The 13334-nt window shown below is 40.9% G+C and overlaps 1 long non-coding RNA gene across 2 annotated transcripts; it reads left to right on the forward strand.

Annotated features, from left to right (window-relative positions):
* Nucleotides 1-573: 573 nt before the first annotated feature.
* On the forward strand, nucleotides 574-12631 carry LOC121667263. 2 transcript variants are annotated; one of them, XR_006016995.1, is made up of 3 exons: nucleotides 574-833; nucleotides 4319-5468; nucleotides 12485-12631. It is a non-coding gene; the product is annotated as an uncharacterized LOC121667263 (long non-coding RNA). The 2 variants fall into 2 exon arrangements; XR_006016994.1 differs by having other exon boundaries at nucleotides 4319-4418.
* Nucleotides 12632-13334: the final 703 nt, after the last annotated feature.

Genomic DNA, 13334 nt, shown 5'->3' on the forward strand with positions numbered 1-13334 from the left:
TTACATTTTTTTCCTGTCCTCTTCATCACACAAAATTTTTCTTATGAGCAAAAATATGATGGATGTGCTCTGACTGGGAATATGCAAAAGGCAAAAAGGTAACCACAATTCAGCAGAATTTGATATAAGAAAAAGCTTACTGAAGTTCAAAGAATTTAGTTAAGATCTAATTGCCATTCCTAAAATTTACTTTATTTTTGTCACCTGCTCTTTCACATTGTTGCTAGCCATTTTAGATCAGTATGTGGTGAACAGAAATTCCTGGCACTAGCAGCTCTGTCTTTATTGGAATTCTTAACTTTATACATTCACAAATGAGATGTAGTCTTGGTTTCAGAAACTGACTGTTTCACTAGTATTTATGTGTCTGAACCAGAACACAGAGAAACAAAAAGTCAAGCATAGATTTTATGGTTTTCACCTTCAGTTTTGTTCCTGGAAGGCTTCAGTTGTTGTCTCAGGCTATTCCTGTGATGATCTAAAACAGCCTAAGTAGATATGAGCCCATGGGAACATATTGCACACTGAGGGCTATGTGATCACAGCTTAGTATAAGCACAGCGTGGGGAAAAAGTGGAAGTGCCACTGTCTGAGATGCCCTCTCCCTGACATTTCTTGTTTACAAGAAGCAAGCTTCTCTGATCTGCTGTTTCACAGGAGTACAGTGCTAGAGGACAGACCCTTTGTGCAGCTGAGTGCCTTGGATGCTTACAGAAAGCTTCAAAAAGCACCAGAATTTATTCAACTTTTGTACAGAAGACTTCAGCCTCAGACCAGAACACATTACATGGTGGAGGATGTAATGCTTCCTACATCTGCATCAGCTGTGCCATGTGAGTTGCTTTGGCTGACAAATGAGGCTTTTGAGTAATTTTATTGCTCCTGCTTCCCACCTCAGGTATCAGCATGTGGCCTGAGGACCTCCTTTCTCACTACTTTGAGAAAGGTTGCAAAGCTGTGCTAGGATCACTAGAAAAAACACGGTGTCATTATAGAACAAGACATGACACTAAAATATGAGGCTGTGACAGCCTGTCATTTGCAAGGCTGTAATATGTGCTAACGTAGTGAAAGAGAGAGCAGCTTAGATGGCATGGTGGTAATGTGCACTTACCGTATTTCTCTGGTCTGGAAAGAGACCACAACTCTTTATTTTGACAAGGGATAATATGCATCTTTGAGAGTGACTATGAAAGAAAATTTAGCTTGAGATGTCAAGCAGTCCAACACGCAACAGAAAGCTGCTGACATCTGCTGAGGTGTTATGTTTTCTTGTGTGAAAATTGCATCTCAGATGTAGCAGCAATCTTTGCAAGAGTTGCGCTATTTCAGAAGAAAAACACCAGCTAAGGTAGAACATGGTCTGTTTATTTAAAACAAAATCAGGAACCAACAATGTATTATTCACAGTCTTCAGTGTATCCTGAGAACCTTGTGTGTTCCTTTAACTGCTATAAATACAGATTCAGCTTGCCACACACAGAGCACTTCATCTGAATCTCGTCAAATGAGTACATTATTTACATTTCATCCCATCTTAAAATGTGGCTTTCTTTTTTGAGCTTGTAAGTGTGGTAGGAATGCCACACCAACACAAGCATGTGTTACTTCATTGTGGACCATATCCTTTCCTGACTACAGTGGTGTCAAATGGGAAAGCCTTTCTTCATATCAAGCGGTATTTGGACCTTCCTTCCTCAAAACAAAAACCAGGATAAATTTTTTTATATTAAAAAAAAAAAAATCAGGATGTCAACCTGGATCAATTAACCAAGTTTCCTCACTTGTCTTCTCTTCTCTTGCCCTTTCTCCTTTTCTGCATGAGTAACCTAAAATCATACATATAATTACCTGGCAGTTATTTCAATAATACAAAAATAATTTTAGTAATCCTTCCCCCTTTTTATGACTGGAACCTTGTCCCAAGTCTATGGCTCCTTCTCTGGTGTGGAGCATATATATTGTTATCATTTTTAGCTAGACTCAGTGGCTTTTATTTTTTTTCACAGATACACAAAATGCAGAAGTCTGTTTGTTTCCATCTCTCTCTATTTTTTTTCCAAGTGTAAACTAAACAACTGCTTATACATCTCTTGCTGGTTAGCAGGCAATGTAAATGCTTATGCTAGGACAACAAGCCCATTTCCTGCCGTTAAGGCTTTTTTGTTTATCCTAGAGCTACTCACTGCCACTGCCTGCCCCTGACAGACTATTAACCTCTGTTTCTAGCAGGAATACCAGATGTGGGTTTCTTAAGCAAATTATTGGTTATTTCACCACATGTCGTTTTTACATTTAAGTGTTTCCAGCCTCTCAGAGCATTCCACAGAAACAACATCACATTTTCCTTGAACCTGTTAATTAGCATAATTATTTATCAGCCTGAAACCACAGCTAGAGTTTGTTAAGCAGCAGTCAGATACGCACTGGATAGTGGCCCAAGACACTAGAAAGAGTGATGAGAGGAGGGAGGCTGTGGGAAGGCATGCTGTTTGCATTTGTCTCCACAACCTTCTCTGAAGACCTCTCCAGCTGATAAGACACATCCCTCTTTCATTCTGCAGGCAGAGGAGGTTTCAGGGTTACTTGTTTGCCAAGTCCTACCCAGCTGTAACAGGGAGATCTGGCTCCAGATGATTACCCGTAAGAGGTGATACGAGAAATATGCACCCTCCCCTATCCCTGGCAAATTGTCCAGTCCTCCCCTTGGCTTGATATGTTCCTTGTGTATTTATCTAATCTCCCTCACTGAAAGGAATGATAAGATTGCAACATCTATAAAACCTCTAGGATGTAGTTCCTTCAGTCAGCATGTGGGATAACCAAGAGGGTCATTGTCCAGCCTTGTGCAAGCAACATTCATCCCTAGGCCAAAAAATATGCCTTGCAGAATAGTACCTTGGAAGCAGCAGGTCCAAACTACTCATTAGATCGATCCAATGATAGATGAAATATAAAATTGGTTGACGCACTTAACCATCTCCAGTAACTCTGTTTTTTTCAACCTGCAAATGCAGATGCAGAAGGTCTGCATCTGGGCAAACTAAGCCTCGCTTGCCCCGGGCCCCCTATGAGTCTAGCACTAGAAGAGTTTCCGTAGGTTCCTCTATGGGGTGGATTGCACTCAGCTTTTGAAAGGTTAGGCACGGTAATTTTCTACCTGAGTGTGTCTAGGCTGCTTTTATAGCTCCAGCAAGTCCTGTACTTCTGCCAGCAGCTGTACTGTGGTTTATGTATACCTGGTAATTGACAGGGTTTAATGTAAAAATTATTAATAGTAGTATGGAATAGTTATGTACAAGTTTCTAAGTAGCTACACTTGGCTATGAGCTGCAATGGATTTTTTTTTTCAGTCAGACTTCAGAAAAATATTACTTGGACAAATGAACTAGAATGTCCTGTGACCACAGTTCAAACATGCTGGTTTTCCTAAAAATGTTCAGGACATCCACTTATATTCCCAAGCCTTCTAGTTCATTTGCAAGACTAGAGGTGTAGTAGAAGGCATCCAAGACTAGATTTCTCTGATCATATGCTTCCATAAAGTGATCTGTAAACTCAATTGACCTGGGCTGTCAGCAGAATTTCTCACAGTGTTTTCCAGCCTTTTTTCCATAGTGACCTCTTCCTAGATATTTCATTATATCTTTTATTTTATCTTGTATTTTTGTATGTGCCTGAAAAAGACTTGAAGGGTTTTTTTCCATAGAAAAAACTACAGCTCTGATATTATTACTGATCACGGGTACAAAGCTGTCTAGGCTTATGTTTTAACATACTTAAATAAAGCAATAAAATGTTAATAATATTTGTTATTCAAGATTAGTTAAGTGAATGCTGGTATTCACTGCAATATTTCAGCTAAGAGGGACAAATTCACTTTAATTTTCTTCCTCTTTATTTTCTCCACACCAACAAAAGATTTAAAAATTTTTTTAAAGTTACAATCCTATTCCAGAAATCTCTTCTCTAAAACCTTTCAGAACTGGCAGAAAAATATCTACTATGATTTTAAGTCCTCCCACTCAGATGCCATTTTTTTGGGGAGGTGGGGGGTTTTTGTAGACTTTAGAAAGTTGAAAGCCAAAGCAATTTAGAATAGAAACTCAATAAAACAGAAGCTGGTGGCAAGCCCTAAATATCCCTCAACTCTTATTGTTCCAGAGAGATGTTTGACTAGTAAGAAGGGTTGGAAAGTTTGAAGGAGGCACTGCGTTACTTGATACAGTACAAATTACCATCCTAATTAATACTCCTATTTTTTTGTGAAAGCTCCTAAAATGTAGTTCATAATATTTAACTCTTGTTTCTCTCTAAGAAATCAGACAGGTGGCCTGAGCAGCCTTGAGCATACTGGGGGAGCTGTCTTCAATGTCCAGTGTCCTTTTAGATGGCTGTTCCTTGACCCCCACTTTTGAGTAAGTGCAATATTGTTGTTTTGCATAACTTCTGCTTTGTCAGCCTTGCAGAGCTGAGCTGGCACCCTGCTTATGTTTTTCCTGACTTCTGCTTGCCTAAGTTACCTCCTTTATCTGTTTCTCCAAGGTTGTGCTGTTCTGTTCTACTGTCCTTGATACGAGTAAAATATTGTTCTGTTCTACTATCTTTATCAAGTGAATAAAATGCTGTTCTATTCTGCTGTCCTTTTCACCTCAAAGCTATTTAAATTTCAGAGTTTGTGTGTGTGCTCTTAATTTATTATAGCCCCAATCTCTGCTGGAATGTCAGAGAGCAACATTGCTGCAGCAGCTGTAATGAAGGACAGTGGTGGCACACGCAGATTTGGTGCTGGTGCAGGCACTCAAGCCCTGTGCCCTGGCCACTCTGCCAGCTCTGGCACCCTCTCCATCCGTCCCTTTGCTGCATGTGTCAGGGGTTCTGCTTCATGGCCAGTTATGAGGCCAGGTGCTTTCCAGGTGGTTTTGCAGCTGAAGTAAGGGCTTTGCTCTTGAGAAACCTGAACTGATGCTTGGTTAAAGACACCTGCAATTGTCAAAATGGTATTTATATGTAAGATCTCAAGTGAGGTATTGCTTCTTATATTCTTTTGCATGTCTTTCTGCAGCACTTTCCCAGCAGAGGAGAGCAAACAGGCAAGGCTGGGAGTGCTACATGTCCTGGTTATCCGTGTGCCAGAATCCTAATGGCACACAGACAACATAATGACAATCCTAATGGCCAGCTTTTCATTTGTGAGCCCACAGGAGACCTGATTTTAACATTGCACAACACCTTCCAGTTTATCCAGGAAAGCAGTGAATGAATTGTATGAATATTTAGTTTATCACTGCTTTAAAATTCAGATCTACAGAGGCTTAAAGAAATAAAGAAAACAGACTGTTTTGAACATGGTTGTATATCTGGTTGGCCAGGCAGGACAGATCGACGAAGGGAGAGCAGTGGATGTTGTCTGCCCTGACTTCAGCAAGGCTTTTGACACTGTCTGCCATAACAACATTAACTTGCAGGTAAGCTCAGGAAATGGGGGTTAGAGGAATGGACAGCGAGGTGGATCAGGAACTGGCTGAATGGCAGAGCTCAGAGGGTCGTGATCAGCAGAGCAGAATCCGGCTGGAGGCGTGCAGCCAGTTCTCCAGGGATCAATACTGGGACCAGTGTTGTTCAGCTTGTTTATCAATGACCTGGAGGAAGGGATAGGATGCACCCTCAGCAAGTGTGCTGGTGGCACTAAACTGGGGGAGTGGCTGATCCACCTGAAGGTTCTGCTGCCATTCCATGGAACCCTGATAGGCTGGAGAGTTGGGCAGAGAGAAACTTAATGAGTTCAACGCGGGCAGGTGTCGGGTCCTGCACCCTGGGAGGAACAGCCCCAAGTGCCAGCACAGGCCGGGTGTTGCTCCTACAGAGCAGCTCTGTGGAGAAGGACCTGGGACTCTTGGTGGATCACAAGCTGTCCATGAGCTGGCAGTGCCCTTGTGGCCAGGAGGGCCAATGGTATCCTGGGGTGGATTGGGAAGAGTGTGGCCAGCAGGTCAAGATGGGTGATCCTGCCCCTCTACTCATCCCTGCTGAGGCCACATCTGGAGTGCTGTGTCCAGTTCTGGGCTGCTCAGCAAAAGAGAGACAAGGAGCTCCTGGAGAGGGTCCAGCAGAGGGTCACAAAGATGATTTGGAGTTTGGAGCCTTTGTCTTATGAGGGGAGACTGCAGGAGCTGGGCCTGTTTAGTCTGGAGATGAGAAGGCTGAGAGGGGATCTCCTCAACACATAGAAATACCTCAAAGGCCGGTGCCAAGAGGATGGTGCCAGACTCTTTTCAGGGGTGCCCAGCAACAGGACAAGGAGCAGTGGCCATAAACTAAAACACAAGAAGTTGCACCATAACATGAGGAAGAATTTCTTTACACCAATGGTAGCAGAGCACTGGAACAGGCTGCCTGGGAATTTGTGGAGTCTCCCTCTCTGGAGACCAACACCCACTTGGATCAGTTCCTCTGTAACCTGCTCTAGGTGACCCTGCCTGGGCAGGGGGTTGGACAGGATGATCTCCAGAGGTCCATTTCAACTCTAGCAATTATGTGATTCTGTGTTTCTGTGATCTAATGCTTTTATGATCATTTGACATTTCAAATTCTGCACTACTCAGCAACCACCAGAGTCTAAGAGAGTGTGAAAAAATAAACATTTCCTTCTGTGATACTCACCATCACAGATATGTGCCAAAATAACAGTGTCCGTTTGGGTACAGGAAGGTGTGATGTCAGGGTACAAGCTCTGACTGGCAGCACTTTTCTGTTGAAAACCCTTAGGGGAAGATGTGCTTTATGCCAGCAAATTGATGCGTCTGCCAGAACTGTTCCTTTACTCAAAATAAAAACTCACTTCTTTGCAAGCACAGTAATTGTCTCTGTATTGGACATGATTTAGTATACTTCCACCCATGAAGGTAATGAATTCTTAAAGTCATTTTCCATGGTACTGCATCCAGTATTTGCTGTAGACCTGTGGAGTTACAGTAGTGAGTGCTCAGAGTGACACATGAGAGTTGGGCCTTCTTACATGTAATATTGTTTAGTTATGTTTTTATTATATTGCAATCTATTATGCTATATTTTCTTTTCTGGACAGAGTCAGGGAGTATAGCTCAGACACAGGATAAAAAGCTATTTAGGTGGAGAAGCATGGCTTTGCTATAAAACATTGGAGCATAAAAACATTTTGCATAAAAATGTCTCCATTTTGTAACCCTACTTAGAATAATTGAATGACCCAAAAATGCTACAACATTTCACCTTATCACCCATAGTGGTGTGACATGAAGCATAAAGGCATTTTGTATTATTGGGAAATATTTTGAAATCATATTTTTATGACCCATGTGAAGAAAAATTAGGTTCCCATAGTTAACAATGAGTTAAAAGTCAGAAGTTTTCACACCTTCGCTGTAACTAATTTTAGCCAGTAGTATTCATGAAAAGACCGTATACTTAAAGAGGAACTGATGGAAAATCTCATCTGAGTTTTGTTAGCCCTCTTAACCTTCTTCACAGCACTTCGGAAGCTTTGTTGCTAGCCAAATCCAGAGAGTACAGAACAAAAGGATATAACAAGTAAGTTCACTATAGCCAGTTTCAGTGCCATCACTGATTCTGGCATTAGATCAGGGCTGCTTCTTATTTTTTTCCAAATAGCTCAAGAGTTCACAGGAAATTTGACCCTATTCTACAGAGATGCAAGAACAAAATCAGTTTCCCATGCAAAAAGAAATTTAGTGGCATATCCATCCAGAATCCTAAGGAAAGTAGAAGCTTGTTGGCCAAAGACAAGACATGAGAGATTTCTGCCAGAAAAAAAGTATCAATAAAACTTTTTTCAATTCAATCACAACTTTAAAGTCATCTGAGGTTTAGAAATCTTTTAGAAAATTGGTCGTGTATCTGGGCAAGCCAGAAAAATGTTAAAACAGATTTTAGGATATGATAAAAAGGCTTTGTGGATTTAAAGGAATGGTATAAATATCTTTGTTATCTTTTTTACAGTATAGTAATACTTTCTAGGATAAGCATGTGTGTCATGCTTAATTGCATTTTCTTACAAACATAAAACTGACCAGATTATGCTTCACTGGGGGAAATTCAGAGTGAAGCCTGTAAACTCAATAGAACAGCCTATAAATTCAGCTGAATTGATTCAGATTTGCCTACCAGTAATTTAGAATAGAGGCTGAGTACAGTTGAATCCAACCTATGTAAAGGGAAACATGGGAAACCAAAGTCTCACCAAATCAGTAGAGTGACTCAGAAAACATTGCCATTGAATTATGATTCTCTAAGCAGGCTACTCACTGCAAAAGAAATTCTCTCTAGCCTTGCGTTGATACAGAAACAGTGTTTTTACTTGAGTTCTTCTTGCAATGACCTCAATGTTAAAACAGGTTTCTGAGGTAGAAACCCAGGATATTTCTTGAGGTCCCTTTTTTTTTCTGTAGGACTTGTACAACCTTTCCTTTGTGTATATACCTTTTTTTTTTTTTTAACTTTCATGTATTTTCAGGAAGTGATATCATATGAACATGCTGGTAAAATTAGCCTGAGGCTTTCACTACATTTATATACAACAAAAGAAATCTTTGTCAGTAATTACTCGCAAACTTATTATTGGTCCCTTGTAATTGTGTAGCCAATGATTATGGCAGAAAAACAATAATTTTATGTAGTTATGACTAAATACCAGTACAACCCTCATATTATCAATGATCAGTGTAATAAAGCTGGCTTATTGTTCTAGCATTAAAATGACCCAGTATACACTTGGAGCTTTTGTTAGCTGGAGCTGTGTTTCAGCTTAATATCATTTCTGGTAATACTGAGATAATAAAAAATTACTGGCTTTCATATGATGCACATATGCCAGAATGGACAGTCTCTGGTTTTCAGGCTGTCTCATTAGTAAAGCTGGCTTCTTCAAAAAGGACTCGGATTTCAATAAATCTCAGTGCCTGTGTGTATTTTTTTCTCCAGAGAACTTTTAAAACATATCTGGCACATACAGTGTATCACCATTTTTTTTTCCCAATTGAGTGCAATGGGATTTTATTTAATGAACTGTATAAAAGAGGCTGCTTTGAAACATATATATGCCATATATGAGACAATGATGTTGGTTAAAGGAAAGTTTGGTTGTTTGTGGAATTTCAGAATCTGAGATTGAATTTTATGCTCATGTATTTCTTTTTCTGCAATGTAAGGATATTTTCCAGCAGTGGGTAACACCCAATTTCGATAAATTTAGCCCTACATTGAAAGTTTTTCCAAATTCCCAGGGCAAATCTAGATTTATTTGGGGGGGAGGCGGGGGAATGTTAACAGATGATTTAATTTTCACTTGCCATGCTTTGCAATGCTCAAAGAGGACTGATGGTGACTACGGTAGCACAGACCAGCTTTTCCAGAGAGACCAGCCCCTGAGCACACCTGCCCTGGTGCATGAGCAATGCATGAGCACTGTGGCAGCTCCCTGGGCTTTCCAAGCATAAAAGCTGCTGAGAGTTGGGCAGTCCTCACCAGCGGTGCCCACAGAAGGTTGGCCACAGAGGGGACAGGGAGCTCCTGTTAATGGACGTGAGCCCATGCAGCCTGTGCAGCTTGTCTTTACTAAGTCTCTGCCAGTTCCCAAAAGAAATGACACTGTCTAATGGTTTGGGCACAAGCCCACCACCACTCTACTCCTGCTTAATTCAAACTTTTCTTCTACCACCACATTGGTGTTCAGCTGTGATATTAGCCTCTGCCTGTTCTTCCACAGGTGAAGTAGGCAGGAGGTTTCAGTACTTTCATTTAGGTCCCCTCCAAAACATTCTCAACCCCTAAAAGCCACTGCTGCCTTTTATATTCTATAACAGAATGAAAAGAAGCAATGAGGAAGGCATGTAAGAATGTGCTTGCAGTTAATAACTCTACACACATGCTGAAAATTAAATGTACACTTCACGTTTTCCTGGATGTGGGCCAGAGAAGGCAGCTCACAGGACGAAGTCACTAATGATTATAGTCTACAGCTCACAGCACACTGCAGGGATCTTTTTCTCCTCTGCTGTCTAGCAGCTTTAAAGGAAAAGACTGGAGTCTTCCTTCAGTGCACTAGTGTTTTGCACAAAAGGAAGGCATGATCTTTAAAGGGATTTTATGTCATGAGTCTTGAAAAGAGTCATGTGGACACTGATAAGAGCAGTAAATTAACCTGCCCTGATCTCATGGGCAAACACAGGTAACACCTACATCCTGTGTAGAAACAGAGCAAATGGAGGTCCAGCTATGCTTTTCAACACTCTACTGTTTTTCAGGGTTTCTGCATTTCTTGTTTTTGTTGTGTAAGTAAAATGTCACAAATTGTCAATCACAACAACTTGTGCCCTTTCCTGTACTCTCATCATACTTCATTGGGCAATTAAAGTAGAGAAAATTGTCCTACCCTTTCCAGAAACATTGTAAACAATTAACAAGGAAATGTGGGCATGTCTTGCTCAAAATAGAAACCTGTCAATTTGGAGGTTCCTTCTGGTTGATAAGAAAAAGTAAAATAATTTTGTTCATTTAATTTGTCCTTTCCCCAGGAGAAAAAAAAACAACCAAAAACCAAAACAAACACAAAAAAACCCCCCAAAAACCCCCCAAAAAAACAAACAGAAAAACCCCCTCCAAAACAAAAAAACCCCAACCAAAACCACACAGTATTTTTACTTTTGATTTAATTTCTTTCCCTGGATTACTATTTCAATGCATTATGGATTATGAGAAGCGTGAGAATTTGAGTACTTGTGTTTATGAGAAGAGGCCAGGATTGATCTTGCTCAGTGCTTCTTTGGGTTATTCCTTTGTGCACAGTCTTTCTCATTTACCACAGACTGTAGGCCCACAGAACATGCATGGTAAGAAGCATGGAGATCTTGTGCACAATGCTTTTGTGCAAAGGAAGAAAACAGCATGTAAAATAAATGTGTGAGATTTATGTTACCTTTTGGACCCATCCCTGGACTTCAGATGCATTAACCAGTACAACCAAATCCTAACAAGGATCAAGCAGTGGGAAGGACACAATGAGCAGCTGCAGAGCTGAAGCTAGACTCAAGTTCAGGCAGCTGTGTAATGCGCAGCAAATACAATGCACAAAAGTAAGATCAATGGGAAAACAGGAAGGGAGAGGTAGCATGCCTGTGATTTGTAATTTAAGCAAATAGAAGTTGGCCGTGTCCCCTACAGCAAACAATCATGTCCACTTCTATTTACAGTGCCTGTGTGGAAATTGCCTCTGAAAAAAACAGTCCCAGAAGCAGAGGAGCAGCCATGATACAGGACAAAACCCTTAAGACAAAAAAACACAAAAGTGGTGCCCTGCAGGCTTGACAAGCACAAAGGACTACCCTTCCCTGTCTTTGTTCCACCCCAATGCCCTATCACCCCCCTCAAGGAAAACTATCTCTGTCTGTACACCCCTACTTTCTTCTCCTGTAATCCTAAGGATTCAGAGAAGCAAGTGGTACTCTTACATAAAACAAAGGCATTCAGACTACAATCAATTTTTAAAAATGAAAAGTACGCCAAGGACACTGTCCGTGATTAACAGGAAGAGGCTGCAGGGCAAGTGATGTTCTAGTTTTTCCCTTAGTCTGATCTATCAGACTGAGAATCAGCATAATTACATACTAATAAAGCATCTCAGCCTATAGCTGCAAGGCCAGGGCAATGCACTTCTACTGTCTGAATACTCCTTGTTACATCATTTTCCCACCCTTCCCCATCCAATTGCTCAAGTGTGCTGGTGCTCATTTTAAAATAGGCCTGCACAGGTTTGTTTTCTTAAAATCCTGTGCTTCAATTCACAGGTTCTTTATTCTCATCCCCTGCTATGCCATTTGTATCAGGGACTGGTGTGGGGACAGTGACCAACTCTGGTGGTTAAGAGCCTCTCTCTGGCTTTGAGGCTGCTGACTCAGGTGCCCAGCACAGACCAACTGCAGCCTTGGCACTGTCCTCTGGATGAGGTGGGAAAATACTTTAACTTCAGAAACTTTGTTTCCTTTCCAAAAGCTCAAGATAAGACAGAGGAAGAAACTAAATGCAAAGGAATAAAATAGTGAAGGAAAATAGCAAGGAAAATAGGTTTGGGTATTTCTGTTTGACAGTGTTTAGATGGTGGATCTGGGAGTGGAAATATCTGTCATTTTCTGGACAAAGAAAAGTTTGGCTTGCTTTGTAGTGTTGCCTGTTGCAGGACTGTAGTGTAGCTGCAGCTACAGAATGGGTCAAACTTTGTCCTTTGCCTTTGACATTTCTACAGCTTTGTTACTGGCTCTTCTTTCTTCTGTCTACAGTGAGTTTCAAAATGCAAGCAGCAGTTCACATTTTCTTACCTGTCCTTCAGCCCTGCACAAGCCCCTGGCTGTCAAGTGGCACTGAAGAAGAAGCTTTTTAACAAGTGTTTAAAATTATCCATTAATATCTTTGTTTTCTTGTATTTTGATGGCAGGCTAGCTGTTTCCCATGACCGGACAGAATTGCATGAAGGACATGCTACAGTGATGATGTAACTGCTGAGGGAGGGCAGACAGAAGGGGAAGGCTTAATTCTCTAATCTTCCCCTTGCATGTGGCTTTCACCATGTTTAATTTTTCAATCTGTTTTTTTCTGGCTTTAAATATTTTAAAACCATAAAGAAATAAAGATTAGAAAAGTCAAACAGTCTGCATCTGCCTCTGTGTTAGCATAATGGATACTTTCATAATATGTAAGTTTATTTCTGAATAAGGCAAAGATGAGTTCTGACCACATAAGCTGGAGCAATAAAAAGAAAAAAAAATCGTTGCTGCTGTTGTCACTGTTATGTTCTAAGGAACTTTATCACCACCTAGCAGGGGTTTGAGGCAAGGGACAGTTTCTGAGACATGGAAGTGATATAGGTCAGCAGCATAATGCTAGGCCCCCATGAACTGTCATTGTGAAAATGAGTTAAAGTGCTTCTTCCCAAGTCAGGCAGAAGTACACGCTTCCCTCTGGATATGCTCATGGTCAACTTGAAACTGATGCCCATGAACTCAAAATTTAATAGCTGGTCCCCTTTTTAGTCCTCCTTTTGTCCTTTTTTGACTAATCCTTTTTCTTAAGAGCTTTTGCCATATATCTTGTGTCACCACACTTGCTGTTTCCTGGGGCAAGTGGGAAGATCCTGTTCAATGCAATTCAGACTGAGTTCAAATCATATTGTCCACCTGGATCAGTCAGAGATATACATATGGCAGAGTGGTTCTTTGTGGCCCATGGAAGGTCTGCAACCATCTTCCATTTCTCTGTATCCAACACGTCACCATCTCTAGGTATTC

This window comes from Corvus kubaryi, unplaced genomic scaffold, assembly GCF_017639235.1.
Source record: "Corvus kubaryi isolate FWS band 111438036 unplaced genomic scaffold, C.kubaryi_AGA036_p1.0 37357, whole genome shotgun sequence".
NCBI classification, from domain to species: Eukaryota; Metazoa; Chordata; class Aves; order Passeriformes; family Corvidae; genus Corvus; species Corvus kubaryi.